The 15418-nt window shown below is 56.3% G+C and overlaps 1 protein-coding gene across 7 annotated transcripts in view; it reads right to left on the reverse strand.

Moving 5' to 3' along the window:
• Nucleotides 1–15418, reverse strand: part of GSE1 (Gse1 coiled-coil protein) — a 425485-nt gene that overhangs the window by 87463 nt on the left and 322604 nt on the right. Inside the window, exon 1 of one of the 7 annotated variants that reach the window (XM_082607676.1) lies at nt 10453–10458. The exons of the other annotated variants lie outside the window; for them this stretch is intronic. The gene's annotated coding sequence lies outside the window, so the exon portion shown is untranslated. Of the gene's footprint in view, nt 1–10452; nt 10459–15418 lie in introns of those variants that run through there. 7 annotated transcript variants of the gene reach the window in all.

Consider the following 15418-nt stretch of genomic DNA (forward strand, 5'->3'; position numbering starts at 1 on the left):
GACATTTAGAGCTGGGTCACCGGGCAACTTAGTCCAGGAGCTGAGCCAGGATCCAGCCACAGGGCCTTTGCACTTGCTGCTCCCTTCACACAGCGTGCTCTTCCCCCAGGAATCTACTGAGCCGCCTCCCTCATGGCCATGAAAGCTCTTACTCGAGGCTTCCTAGCCTCCTCCCCCTGGCTGCCCTATCGAAAACTACCCACCCCTCGCCCTGCACTGCCTCCCCCTTTCCCTGCTCTTTCCTCTGTAACCCCCATCTATCCCCTATCTTATTGATCTTGTCTGTTGTCTACCTCCCCCACTACTGTGTCAGGTCCAGGAAGTCAGGAGTTTTCATCTGCTCAGTTCGGTCCTGGATCGCCAGCGCCCAGCTTATAGTAAATGCTCAATTTACTTATTGAGTAAATGCTCCATAAATTTGTTGACGGCATGGAGTGAGCTCCCCATCCGTGGAGGTATTCAAGCCAAGTGTGGAGGATCCTTCAGGGCCAGTTCTGACCTAAGACTTGGCAGTTCTGTGACTTTCTGAGATGGGGCTTCTTGGGGAATTCTGCTCCCGGGTGAGGGACAAGAGGCCACGCCAGGAAACCATCCCTTAGTGGGTCTCCCACGCTCAGGTCTGGGGAAGTCCCCCAACCCCAGTTCCAGTTACCTCAGGAGCGACACAGCAGGACTCAGCCAGACCCGGGTGTCCCCAGATCTCCAGGACATGTCCCTTTGACCCCGGTTGTCCTACACACAGCCGGCCCAGGATCACAGCTGACACAGGCTGCCGGGCAACAGGGCCAGGCTGGATTATCATACATTAAGACATAATTACTCTGTGGAAATTTACAATACAAAGCACCCTCCCCAACAAGTTGGCTTCAGAAGGGTTCCAAGGGTACAATGCGCTGCTGTGTCTGTGACTGACCACCGCCCCCCCCACCCACAAGCAAGCTGGACTCAGAATTTCAAAAGAAGCCGGTGTGTGAGACTTTTCAGAAACCCTATTCTGCAGAAGCCCTGCCCAGGGAGGGGCTCTCTGGCTCGCTAAGCCCCACCCCAAGGGGAGGGTCCTCCATGTCGCCTCAGCACCACCCCCGAAGCCCCCTTCGGTTCCCCCAGCCCAGGAGGCTGCAAGCTGGCATCACTGGATCCCCTCTTTCTCACACTAACCCTTCTCTGCTTAGGGTAGACGGAACCATAAATCCCAAGCCACATACTGGCTGTGACCTGCAGTGAAACGGAGCTTCCAACTAATAGGCATTACTGAGCATCTACTGTGTGCCAGGCACTGTGTTAGCACCACGTTGCAACTGCAAACAAGACAAACCAGATCTCTCCCTGTTCTGGCAACGCCTACAGTCCAGCTGGGGAGACTGACAATAAAATACACAAAAAATGCACTTCAGGTGTGTGAAGTGCACACACAGGGTGGTAGAGGGTCCGTGTGCAAAGGCCCTGAGGTGGGACTGAGAGTGGCGAGACGGTGTGAGGCGGGGCACAGCAGTGCCTTAAGACCCTTGGCTTTTATTCTAAGGAGATTTTGAGTAGGGAGCCACCTGATTGGATTTAAGTGATGGCTAGGCCTGGGTCCGAATCCTTCCGCCACTTCCTGGGCACGGGACCTTGGGCAGGTCCGTTAGCCCTTTAAGCCCCTGTTCCTCTCTGCAAAAAAAAAAACAGCAACAGCTGCCACATACTCACTGCGCAGAGCCAGAGAGAGAACATAAACAAAATGAGCTGGCACACAAGCAGGGCAGTGGGAGGAAGCTCTCGGAGCCTCAGTTGCCCCCATCTGTAAAATGGGCACCAGTGGCCAGGTCACCTGTGCCTTTGGCCTGTCATCTAGGAGGTGATCCTGAGTAGACTGCTCGCCCACCTCCATCTACACTAGGGTCCAGCAGCTATGCTATCAATGTTATCAACAGCAATAAGGTGAAAAAACTGATTAGGGGTTATTTATCCTCTGACCATAAAACCCAGGGGCAGCCGAGCAGGAGCAGCTGCCCCATCTCCACCCTCCCAGGTGTCAGCACGCAGTATCTGGGGCTGCTCTGGCCTCCTGGGAGAGGCTCCTGCCAATCGCATCCGCCTGCTGGGCGCCAGCAGGAGGGGCTGGGAGAAGCCTGCACTTATCTTAAGAATCACAGGGCCTTTCACCAGCCTTGCCGGCTCTAGGAGAACAAAGGCCAGCAGCCTCCCAACACCAGGTGGCTGACAGTTCAGCAAGAGGCTCAGAGAAGGGAAGGCACTTGCCTGCAGTCACACAGCACCGAACTGCGGCCCTCACGGCTGGCTGCCAACCGCAGGCTCCCCGGTCTAGGCAACTGGTGTGCAGAGGAGTCGGCCACTGGGCTTCTGACCAGCTTGGCAGGCTCAGCTGAGAATGACAAAGTGCTGGAGACCCAGGGGTGTGGGGGGACCCGGAATCCTCCTGGAAACTCTCAGGTAAAGGTGGCCTTTGCCTTCTGAAGGTGCGGCTCCCGGGGTGGGCAAGGTGGACCTCTGGGCCACTGTCACACCCAGGACAGATGGGGATGATGCCGGGGTGGGCGGAGGACTAAATGAGCTAACGCAGCGGCCAAGGTGGGGCTGGGGGCCAGAGGGCGGCCCTGAATTACACCTCCACTACCCTCCGCAGGGCAGTATGCTCGGGACAGCAGAGAAAAACGAAAGCGTCTTGAATGCGCAGCCCACTTCTCTGGAGGATCTTCTCCCTGGGTCCTCCCGTCCCCCTGCTCCGAGGCACCCATCCTGGGGCCTATAGCTGAGCTCCTGGCTGGCGCGGGGCGGTCGGGGGGGGGGCAGGTCATCCCACCTCCAAGACCTCAGCTTCCTGTCTGGGATGCAGGGATGAGGTGATATTAAAGCCCCATGTAGGACCTGCAGTGAAGGAGGAACCTGCTAGCTCTTATAAACCAGGCAGCATTGCCCAGAGTGGATGAAGGCTGCCGTGGTGGCCCGGTGACGACTTCGGGGGGCCTGCTGCACGTCCCTCGGGGTTTGCAGTGGCCAAGCACGAGATTCCCAAGGTCACACCGGGCATGGCCAAGGCGAGCTGGGGACCCAAGTTGCAACCCCAGAACACAGCTGTCAGTGAGGCTCTCCCTGGACCTCTTAGGAAGGAAAGGAGACGTAATACCCACAACACACCCCTGCTCTGGGGAGGACGGAGTTTCTGGGAAGAAAGGGTCCTGCGGGACCTCCGTCTGGGAGTGGGGGCCGAACAGTCTCCTGCGGGTTTGCTGCAGAAAGTCGCTCGGAGGTCAGCCCTGGACTCCGCACACCCTGCTCCCCCATCACTGGGCCAACCCAGCCCAGGAATAAGGAGAGAGGGGCTTCTGCTGGCTTTTCAAAGGCAACCTCACCTCTAGACTCATTTTCTTTCAAAGTCTTTTTTCCTCCTGGATTCTGTAAAAACCCACTGATTTTCAAATTCCAGTTACATCTGAGACCATGTCCCTTTAGATGTACCTTTCTCTCTCTGGAATCCACATGACTCAAAACCACTGGGTAATATCGTGTATTAAGGACGCGCCATAAAAATAAATTGCATTGTAAAAGGGGGCCTCTTAACAGACAACCTTGGCTCTGGGGTTAAATGTCTAATTTCATGCGATTATCCACAGTGAGATCAGATACATCAAAGGGCACCTGGGATTCTGGGCCTGCTCCCGCAGGACGCCAGCCTGGCACAGAGCGGGTTAAACAGGGCCCCAGAGTAAGAAACCTCTTCCAGGTAATGTTTCCTCATCGCTGCTTTAGTACCAGAAAATTCCTCGGGACCAAATCCTCCTGAGACAGCTGTCAGACACATTAGAAAACAGGAAGGAAAAAAAAAAAAAAACCATCTACACACATACACAAAACGAGGCAACGTACCAAATGCCAAAATATCATGAAAATTCAAACAGCTAAAACAAATATAACCACAAAAAGACTGGAATCCTAGAAAAGCAATCTCTGCAATTAAGCAGTTTTCTGCTATATACTGATAATCACCTAATTATACTATTAATGACAGTTCAACCTGCTTTGAAATAAAAGGGCATTCCTCCATACCAGGATGCCAGCTGTTAGTTACAGATGTCAAACATCTTTAAAGGATGTTTATTAAGGGGGGGAAAAACCCTATAAAATGAACACATCCATATTTCCCCACCTCCGTGAAAAAAAAAAATCACAGTTAGCCACATTGCCTTTGCAGTGCCCAAATGAAAACATGAAAATAAAATGGCAAAGTCCAAGTTGAAGGTAGAGGAAAGGGCAGGGAGAGCGCGGCTGTGTATCTCTCACCTGGGCCATGCATGGGCACCCACCCCACCAGGAGGGCTATGAGGAGGCTCTGTATGTATTTTCACAGCATCTCTCATTCCTTCCAATGAAATAATCTCCGGAACCAGGATGCTGATGCCGGATAACAGATCTCCTGGCCATCCCGCCAGAGCTGCCCCAGGAAACACACACTGTCAGATGCGTGGCGTTGGGAAGCGATCAGCTGCAGCTAAATCTGAAAGAACTCAGGTCACGCGAGGTTGCAGCCGCCCACCCACCTGCCCCGGACCCCGCAGACATATGCTTGGGATTAGTCCCTGCCAGTATTTTTTCAGACTCTGTGCACCTTTGACATTCAGGAGCGCCAAGGTGTAATAAACATCCCCCTTTGTCTTCTGACAATAGGTAGCCCCGTTTGATTAACTGGAGCGTAAAGAGCTGGGAGGGGGAGAGGGGACACGGGGAGTAGCCACAGGGCGAGGGGATTAAGCTTTGCAGCAAGCGGCTGGCAGGGCGAGGTGGGGTGCTGGCATGCAGACAAGCCTGATAAATTGAAAGCGGGGGCGGGGTGGTGGTGCTGGGGGTTACAGCCGCCCCCCTCCCTCCCCCCCGCCCCGCGGACCCCAGATCTTGATAACCCTGTCGGGGCTCCCTCCAGGGGGGCCCCGGGGTCTCCAGGGTGGCAGGGACGAACGTCAGGCTGCCTCCCGTCCCGTGCTGATGGGTGGGGAGGACACCCATAGGGGGCCTGACCGAGGGGGCCTGCTATCTAGGAAGCCACCCAAATCTCAGCAGAGCTGCAAAAGGGACAGGCTGGCGTTGTGCTTTCTGGAAAGTTCATCTGCTGCATTTCCAAACCTGCTCCCCTGTGGGCTCTTAGCACGGTGGCCGAGGAGCCCTTTAGAGGCAGGGTGGAGAGCCCCAGAAAGGAACTGTGTGGTTTGGGGATGTCTCCTGTGAGGTTGCTCTGGTGGCCTCCTGACCCCAGGGCCCTGTCCAGTGGAGGGAGCGGCAGCTTTGTGGAGGCCGGCTGCTGCTGACCTGTGGGGATTAATCCTCGGGTTTTAATGGGATAGAAGAGGTTATGTCAGAGGGCAGGAGAGGATTTCAGAGCTGCTGAAAGGCACAGACTGGTGTCAGGAGGAGCCTTCCTAGCTCAGCTTGAACTTGCTGTGTGACCCCAGGCAAGTCACCTTCCCTCTCTGGGCTGCAGCTGAATAATGGACACTGGGATTTTCCCAGGCTGAATTCTCCCTGCAGCGCTGAGGAAACGCATTCTGGAGGGTCATTTATCCAGTTTACAACTTCCACGGCCGGCCCTCAATAGCTTCCTTTCTCTCCCACAAGAGCGCCAGGGCCAAGCCAGCTCTGCACCAGCTGGACGCCCTCCAGGAAAAACTCAGGCTCCAGGGGCCGCCTGTCAGAACCAGATGGGAGGTCCAGGTGCCCCACCCCTATGTAGGGGGAATGAGCCTCCCCCAACCAGTCCTCCAGAAGCTGGGTTCCTGGGATGTCCCGATTCTGCCCCGGCCAAGAAGGTAACGCTGCGTCCACCCAAGTTCTCCCGAAAATCCCCACCCAGAGGAGGGTGGCAGAGGTTATGCACATGTCCCAGCCTTCACCCCTTTTTCTATGGAATTCAGCTTTGGAGAAATTTCTCTCAAATTCGTAGGAAGTTCCCCAGAAACACATGAAGGACACTCACTCACGGGTCCATTCTGAGCACTGACGGCCAGAGGAGGGGAAATGCTTCCTGGGCAGAGGCTGGCAAGGGCAAGGGTGCTATTGGCCACCTAGTCTGGCCTCACCTGCTGGGTGGCCCTGGTGTTACTATGAACAGGAGCAATGAAAGTCATCATTTAGCTTCTGAGAGTTTCCAGTGAAGATGTATCACTTGATACGGAAAAACAGTGCACTCCAAGAAGTGGAAACAGCCCAAACATCCATCAGCGGATGAATGGATAAACCAAATGTGTTCCATCCATACGATGGAATGGTATTTGGTCATAAAAAGGAATGAAGTTCTGACACCTGCAATGACACGGATGAACCTTGAGGACATAATGCTAAATGAAATCAAACCCAGAAGGATAAATACTGTATGGTTCCACGCATATGAACTGTCCAGAACAGGCAAGTCCATGGAGGTGGAAAGCAGTGGTTGTCCAGGGCTTGGGTGATGGGGTAAAATGCGGAGCGACTACTAATGGGTTTCTTTTGGGGTGAAAAATGTTCTAGAACTAGATTACTGGTGATTGCAACACTTCGTATTAAAAAATCATCGAAGTGCATACTTTAAATTCATTGCATGTGAATTATGTCTCAATAATTTAAAAAACCAGCTGGAACTCTGAGACGTGCAAGGTGGCAAGGCCTGGGAGGCGATCCCCAGGAGGGGCAGAACTCCCCGTGGGGCTCCTGACTCTACATTATGTAAAGTTTGTGCCATGATCCTGGAGGTGGAGGGTAACTGAGGGGCTGGAAAACAGGGGGGTCATTACTGTCCCTGGAATCAGAATGTCAGGGTTCATACCCTGGCTCCTCCACTTATTGGCTGTGTGACCTTGGGCAAGTCACTTAACCTCTCTGTGCTTCAGGTTCCACCTCTTTCTATGGGGCTGGTGATAACAGGGAATGTGAAGGTTGGATGAACCAACGCATGGGAAGCCCCTTTAACCCCTCGCCTGGGGCTTCAGGCAGCCCCCTAACCAGAGCCCGCTGTGTCCCGGGAGCCGAACACTCACTCAAAACCCTCCTCTCCCCAGCCCAGGTTTCCCTGACATCCAGCCTTCGTGTGTGATCCCCCTCATGCGGACTGCCCTGATGGCACAGACGTCAGGAGGCCCCCTGGATACTCAGGTGTCCTTTCCAGGGATCTTCTCTAGCACTTGGAAGAAGTCACTGACGTCCCATGGCCACGGGGACTCCTAGGTTTGGGAGAGGCCCTAGAAACCGAGGGAGGGGAGCTGTGTTCCGGAACAGCCTCTTTCAGGTGCGTGCTGCTCTGTACTTCTGGCCCCCCCGGGTGTGTTGAGGACTGAAGTGTGTGTGCACACAGGAGAGAGTGAATCCATTTGGAGACCTTTTTTTTTTTTCTTTTTTTGGCTGCAAGGCTTGTAGGATCTTAGTTCCCCGACCAGGGATTGAACCCGGGCCCTGGCAGTGAAAGGGCCAAGTCCTAACCACTGGACCGCCAGGGAATTCCTGAGACCTTCTAGAGAGACATACCCCCACAGGAGATGATGCGTGTGTGCATATGAGTGGACAAGCACATAACAAATCACTAGAACTGTTGTCCTCTGGGGCTCACCTGGCCCCAAAGCCAATGCCACTTGACAATGAAATCACTCCTTCCTTCATCAAACTGTCACTTGGTGGTTTCGGGCCCCTACCTCCAACGCAGCTCACTTCCCCATTTCACTGACGGGCACTGACACCATCTCTCCAGCTCCTAACACGTGTCCCCCACTTCCAACCCCTCCCTGGCCCTCGTCACCCACACGTGACGCTGCTAGCCTGACCTCCATAATGGCTCTGGCCCCCACCTCCCCCACTTGGGCTCTAGTTACCTCTGAACTGTCCTTCCTGTATTTAATGTTACAGGCAGGTCAATCCCCCTCCAGGGGTTCCCCGTGGCCCCTGACACAGCGAAGAGCACCCCCAGGCTCCTGAGAGCCTCCCTGAGAAGACTCAAAGACTCTCCCAGGCCCCTGCTGGCATCCCCTGGCCCCTGCCCGAGGTCACAAGCCAGCCCTGTCCAATGGAAGTTTCCATGATGATGGAAACATTCTCTTCCTGCACCGTCCAGTACTGTGGCCACCAGCCCCATGTGGCGATTGAGCACTTGAAGTGGGGCCAGTGTGACTGAGAAATGGAAGTTTTGATTTTGTTTCATTTTATTTATTTATTTTAATTTTAATTTTTGGCTGCGTTGGGTGTTAGCTGCTGCACGTGGGCTTTGTCTAGTTGAGGCGAGCGGGGGCTACTCTTTGTTGCGGTGCGCGGGCTTCTCACTGCGGTGGCTTCTCCTGTTGCGGAGCACGGGCTCTAGGCGCACGGGATTCAGTAGTTGTGTCACGTGGGCTCAGTAGTTGTGGCACACGGGCTTAGCTGCTCCAAGGCATGTGGGATCTTCCCGGACCTGGGATAGAACCCGTGTCCCCTGCATTGGCAGGTGGATTCTTAACCACTGTGCAACCAGGGAAGTCCCTTGATTTTGTTTCATTTTTAATCAATTTAATTTTACGTTTTACGTTTCGATGGTCACACGTGGCTAGGCCTGGCCCCTCGCTACTCCAAGTGTGCCCTATGGATCAGCCACATCGATGTGACCTGGGCCTGGGGACGATGCAGATGACCTCAGAGCCTCGAGGGAGGGAAAGTCCCCATCTGGTTTGTCAGGCACCACCCTGACCCACTTGAATCAGAACCTGCCCCTTAAGATCCCAGGTCACTTGAGGGCACATTACAGTTTGTCTCCTCCCTTCACACCTCCCCCACCTTCCCCTTTCAAAACCCACTAAGTCTTCAGAATCTTGTTTCCGACACCTCCTCCTCCAGGAAGCCCTCTCAGATTGCTCCAGCCCATTGGGAACTCTCTGTCCTCTGAGCCCCTGGCGTCCTCTGCATCCTTCCAAGGCCCCAAAGCTTGCCGTCCACGTGGGGCTTAGCCCCTCCCCTGCTCGGGTGGCCAGGAGGGCCTCAAAGGCATGACCTGGGACTTACTTTCCATTCTCCCCTCAGCCCCTCCCAGGCCTGGCACCCAGCAAGTTGCTCGACAACTGCCCCGGCAGTTGCAGTTGCAAGAAGCCAACGTCCTTCCAAACCAGGGCAAGGAGAACAAAGTTGGTTGCGGGCTATGTGCTCTCTTACTCCGTCCACTGGGCTCGCCCCACGGGTGTGACCCACTGGCTGCCTCACTCTGAGCCCGAGCACCTGCGAGGTGACAGAGCCCCGAGTCAAAGGCATCAAAACCAGAATGAAAGGCCAGGCAGGTGGAGTTACTGGTTTCAATAAGCCAAATAAAACCTCGCATGCTGTTCATGAACCTCTCTACGGGCCAGGAGGAGTGCCGCAGCTTTGTCACGCAGCAGGTGTCAGGCCTCCAACAGCCCGCCTGCAGCCCACCTTCGGGACCCCGGAGGACCCTGAGCATCAAGGGCAGCGGCGGGTCAAGGGCAAGGTCTTTCCTCCCCCAACACGTTTCCTCTCACCTCCACACACTGGGCCACTGCCCCACACACTGGGCAGTGCCCCCCACACGGCCTGGGCTCTGAGGATCTCTCCTAACGCCAAAGCCTCGAAGGCCAACGCTGACCAAGGGCCGAGGCCATCCAGAACTCCCCCACCCTGGACAAGGCCCTCAGAACCAGTGTGTGTCCCTGGGACTCAGACAGGCGACATTTAATCCCACCTGGCAGCTCAGCCTGCCCCCGAGAGCCGTTTCTCTGAAGAGCGTGCTGAGAGGAGCCGCCGGTTCAACCTGGGAACCCAGGGCTGCAGGTCATATCTTGGCTCTAACCCCGGAAGCCGCCAGCAACCTCGCTTTTCTGTGTCCTCCTCTGCCAGGCGGGGGATCGAAACCCCCGCCTCCACCCCCGGGGCTCGGGCAGGAAGTGGCCTCAGCTCCACACAGAGACGATCTCCAGGGGCTGAGATACAAACAGGCCTATCCAGGCTGAGGGCAGGTGCAAAGCCCCGAAGAGACCCACCCAAACCCACACAAGCCCAACGTGGCTCCAAGGCCCTCGCCACAGCACGCTAGGGTGACAGTGTGATCAGAAGTCCCGGGTTCCCAAGAAGCAGGGAAAACACACACTGACGTGAGACCGCGGTCACCAGCAAAGGCCCGCTGTGCTGCCACACTGAGCTGGGGGGACCTGGGGGGCCTGCCCTGGACCGCCAATCCCAGCTGGAAACAAGACGATGACGACAGTCACACTAACGTTAACACCGACTGCAGGTAAACATCCGTGGAAGGCCCACCACGCGCTGTGCTCCACGCCAGCCACGTTAAATGCACAGACCCTTTACTTCTCACAGCAAGCTCAGGAAGTATCGTCCGCCACGTTTACACTTGAGTAAACTGAGGCACAGAGCATCCAAGGAGCCTGCCCAAGATCTCACAAGGAATCAGTGGCAGAGCCAGGATTTGAACCCTGACCACCTGGCTTCTGAGCCCATGAGCTCAACTGCTGGGCTCCGCCCCCTACTAAATAAAGAGGAGGCCGCGTCTACCTCTGTGGGAGCACGGAGGAAGGAGCAACCAGTCCTAATGGGTGAGCCCAGGAAGGTTTCCACACTTCTGAGCCTGCAAGTGTAGGCAGTGGAAGGAGCCTGAACAGAGCATGGCAGAGGGGTAGACAAGGTCAGGCTGGACACACAGGCAGGGGGTTCACCGCCAAGGGCCTTGCCGGCCTTGCCTCCCATGCTAGGAAGCCAGGCTCTGTCAAGGAGGAGGAGACCCCAGCAGAGCCATCCCGGAAATGTGAATATACTACGCAGAGCAGGTCCAACGTGGCGGAGGCCTATTACGTTCCACCTTGGAGGTGGCCCCAAGAGCACCAACCACCATGATATTCCAGAACCAAAGGGTGTGTCCATCAAGGGGATCTGATCTCTATGGGGTCCCCAGCACTGACTCCCGGGAGACCCTAAGAGAGAAGCCAAGGCAGAGCCGCGCGGCCAGCTGGTTGCTTCCTGGCAGGCGTTACCACCGTCAGTGACTCGATGAAGGCAACGGAGTCACTGCTGTGCAACTCCAGGGGTCAGGGACCCTCTGACTAATGCTCCCCTCTCTCAAGCCGGTCCCAGCCCTGCTCTAGCTGCAACGATGCTAATAATGAGATGTCAGTTATCAGCCCCATCTATGGATGGAGAAACTGAGCGAGACAAAGGTGAAAGGTCTCCCCGGAGCCTCCTCCCCAGGTACCTCATCTGTCTCTGGGTCACGAGCCTAGCTGGCTGGCCTAGCCACTGATCAACCCCTGCATGCTGAAGTCGAGGATGAATATTCATGAGGCTATCTGGTTCCACACTTTCATTTCTGGCCCATATTAATAATTTACCATGGAGTTTCATAAAAATCAGACATAGCTCATTAGCAGCTCCCCAAAAGGCACACTAGGCTTCTCACTGATCCTGGTGAGGGGCTGGGCTTTCTTCTGTGACAAGTAACAAGGCCCTTATTTTGAGAAACACCCTTATTTGTACAGGGATAGTGAACCTGAAACTGGCGGATCCCGCTGCCGTGGGAGACCACCTAGGCCTGAACCTCCCGGCTGCCTCGCCAGAACACCAAGGCCTCTGCTTGAAGCCCCACCACATGCAACTCAGGACGCTGAGGAAGTTGTCCCTGGAAAAGACAAGGCCACCACCTACCCGGACGCAGAGCCGGCAGGTGAACGGAGTGTGTGTTCCGAAGAGGCTCCGACACCTCCCACCCCCATGCCCTGCTAGCACCTTGCTATGCCCACATCGACAAGTGGGGCTGAACTCCCCTCCAACTGACCCCAGGCAGGCTCATCCCTCACTTGTAAGGAACAGAATGTGGCATAAGTGAAACTGTGTGACTTCTGAGGCTGGGTCCTAAAAGGCCATGCAGCTTCCCCCTTGTGAGCCGGGACGCCTGCCTTTGGAGCCCTGAGTCCCCACGTAGGAAGCACGGCTTCCCCGAGGCCATCATGATGTGAGGAAGCCCAAGCCACATGCAGGGGCCACACAGAGGTGCTGGGACTGAGAACCCCAGCTGAGGCCCTGGCCAGCAGGCAGCATCCCCTGCCAGACAAGAGAGTAGAACAAGCCCTCAGATGATGAACAAGCCCCTGGCCACCAAATGGCCTCCAGCCTCCCAGTCTTCCTAGCTGAGGCCCCAGGCCTCGTGAAGAAGAGACCACCTGCACCCCATCATGCTCTTTCTGAACGCTTGACCCACCGCACACGTGAGCATAATAAACAACATCGTATTATAACCACACATGTGCTTATGAAGGCCTCCTCCATCCCAGGGAGTCCAGGGAGCTGTTGCTGTGGCCCACCCAACCACGGGCCAGCATGCTGTCACGGTGAGTGCCGAGGTAGAGATGGGGTGAAGCCTGCGTGGGTGGGAAACTTCTCAAAAGAGCAGTGGTGGGGAGAGAGAGTGACATCTTTGTCCCTGGGCCCTTAAGATCTAAGATAAAGGCTGAGGATACTTGTGCCGCTCATTCCCAGAGGGGGTGAGAAGCCCGTGTGCCACCCCCCTCTGCACGCAGCTGCCGGCCCTGCCGCACCTCTCCCCATCCTTTCTCTAACTGCTCTCCCGCAGGCAGCCCCACCCCGCCGGGCCCCTCCAGGGAGTTCAATTAAGACCCAGGCACTATCTCCTCCTCCCCTTCTTTTATGTTCCCTGCCAGCCCCCCCTTTTCTCTTGTCAGATAATCACGGGAAACCAGCAAACGGTTGACACAGTTACCAAGACGACAGAAGTTAGGACTGGAGGAGCTCTGAAAGCTAATCCTAAATGAATTATAGGACAAGAGTGACAAGGGGGTGGAGACCAGTGTCGGGCAGCTTCAAAGAAGGCCCCAGTGTACGAGACGAGGTGCCGTCTGCCTCTGGCGTGGGCTCTGTCGCTGGCTTGAGGGTGACACTGGAGTCCTCTGGGGGTGGAGCGGTCGGAGAAGGAATTCATTAAAATGAAACTCTCCACTGGAGATGGTCTGGCAACGCCACCCGCCACCCAGGAAGACCCAGGGTGCCGGGCTCACCCCATTTTCCTTTTCTGACATGGGGGGCAGTGGGAAAGGGGCCAGGACGATCTAATCAAGGCGATTCCATTTCTTCTTTACTTATTTAGAACTTACCATCTTGTGACCAGAGCGTCGTGCATGGCCCCAGCTGGCTGACAGCCATTTCGAGCCTGAGCAAAGGGGCCTGCCCGGCCCCAGGGGCCACGGGCAATGTGCTCCTTGCCCCGGCCACTGTCCCCCATCAAGCATGACTCATCCAGGTCCCTCGGGAAGGGCCTCCTTCCTGACATCAGTCCAGAATCCAAGACACGGCCAGAGCGAAGTCCAAACGTAAGCGCAGCTAACGGTTCCACGGTGCCTGGTCCGTGTTTCCCCAGATTAACTCACCGAACGCTCACAACAACCCGAGGAGGCAGGCCCTACCATTGGCCCCATTTAACAGATGGGGAAACTGAGGCCCAGAGAAAGTAAGTAACCTGCCCAGAGTCACACAGCCTGTCAGGAGCTGAGACAGGATCAACCCCAGTGCTCTCGTCCCACAGTCTTTGTTCCAACCAGCACTGCAACATCAGAAAAGTTCGCTGACCTTGAAGCCGCCAGGCAGACCCCCACAGGGGCACCCCTGGAACCTCAGCTTCTTGCTGTTACCCACCTGAGGGCAGGCCCTGAAACCCCACGCGCCACTTTCTTCCTAGGAGGCCCTTCCTGATTACTCTAATCCCCTGCTCTTTCACTTGCCAGGGACTCCTATGTTCATTAAAACCCCATTCTCAAACTTCCTGGGGACCAGTTACCGCCAGCTTGTTTCCGCAGTCAAGCCGAAGTGTTAGACCAGTTCTCACCCCTGAGCAAGCATGAGAATCCCCTGGAGGGCTGAGAACACACAGATTGCCGGACCCCACCACAGACTTCCTGCCTCAGTAGGTCTTGGTGCGGGGGTGGGGGTTCCCGAGAATCTGCATCTTATCAGCTCCAGCTGGTGCCAATGCTGCTGGCCCAGGAACCCCACTTTGAGAACCACCGGGGTGTTGGCCCACACTCAGAGCCCCCTGCCCTGCCCTCTTCCTGCAGGACCCCACGGCTCTGAGGGGAGCCTCTGCTGATAGTTTGCCTCCACGATGGAGGCCGTCCGAGCCGCCTTCCTAAAACAGATGGGACGAGGCACGCCGCCATCTGACCCACCTGTACCTCCAGATCACCCGCCTCTCCCTGCCTGGTCCGGCCTGAGCCTTGGCGGTCACGTCCATGCTGGCCTCCCTCCTGCCCCCCAACCGCCCGGAATCTATCTCAGCCCAGCAGCCAGAAGGAGCTGCTGAAGGCACACTGCCCCCGCCTCTGCTCCCAGCTCTCCCAGCTCATCTCCCACCCCTCTCCCCACGGCTCCGGCCCCTGCGGCCACACAGACACCCTTGAGGCCTCAGGACCTTTGCACGTGTTTGACCCTCTGCCTGGGACTTTCCCCTCAGCCCTCTCCAGGGCTGACCCCTCTGTTTCTCCGGGTCTCTGGCCACCCCCGCCCACACTCTGGCTACCCTAGTCCCTTCTCCAGAGCCTGCACTGGGGGACACAGTGCCATGTGCGCGTTGCTGGAACGGGTGCCCTAGGAGGGCACGGCTCCTGGGAGCTTCTTGGCCGTATTTCCGCGTGCCTGGGCCAGTGCCTGGCATGTCGTAAACACATGTGGAATAAACAGATGAACTTGGCTACTTTAAAGCCCTGGGTTCCCACCCACTTACAGCAGAATCAGGGTCACATGTCACCGGCCTTATGACATTCAAGACGCTCCAAATGTGGTTCCGACCCACCCAGTGGCTTCATTTCCCACCACGCTGCTTGATCCCTCCTCGCCAAGCTCTCCTCTCCCGCTAATACTCTCCTTTCTGCCCTTCCCGGGAGGCCCAGTGCGAAGGCCACCATCTTCCAGGGGCCTGGCTCAGCCCCCTGCGGGGACAGCGCTGCCTCCCACCAGCTGGGCCCTGCCTGCCCTGCCCCCATTCTCTGAGGGCAAGGGCTGGTCCTAGTGCTGCTGCCTGGTCTCCAGAGTGGGAAGAGAGGCCCAAGGGCCCACTGGGCAGCCAGGGAGGCCCCTTCTGAGTGAGGCTCCATCCTGCCCACTCACTTTCTCCTTCCCATGCTTCAGGTCCAGGGCCCTCACAGTCTAGAAGGGGTCCTGCTGTCTAGACACCCTCTTTAAAGGATGTGCAGGCTTCAGAGCCCTGTCACCAGCAGGCACCTCTAAGAATCAGGGCAGGACTGGTGGCCTTTCCTTTCAAGTGCCCAGACTAGAAAGGCCAGCTCAAACTTCACCTCCTCTCTGTGGCCTCTCAGATGCTGACTCTGCCCTTACTTCAAAACCAATCGGTGCTTCCTCTGCACTCCCAGAAATTTCTACACACGCCCCTGGGCACCAGCATTTTTTACCCTGTATT

The sequence above is a fragment of the Mesoplodon mirus genome, assembly GCF_964341445.2.
Source record: "Mesoplodon mirus genome assembly, chromosome: 19".
In the NCBI taxonomy this organism is placed as follows: domain Eukaryota; kingdom Metazoa; phylum Chordata; class Mammalia; order Artiodactyla; family Ziphiidae; genus Mesoplodon; species Mesoplodon mirus.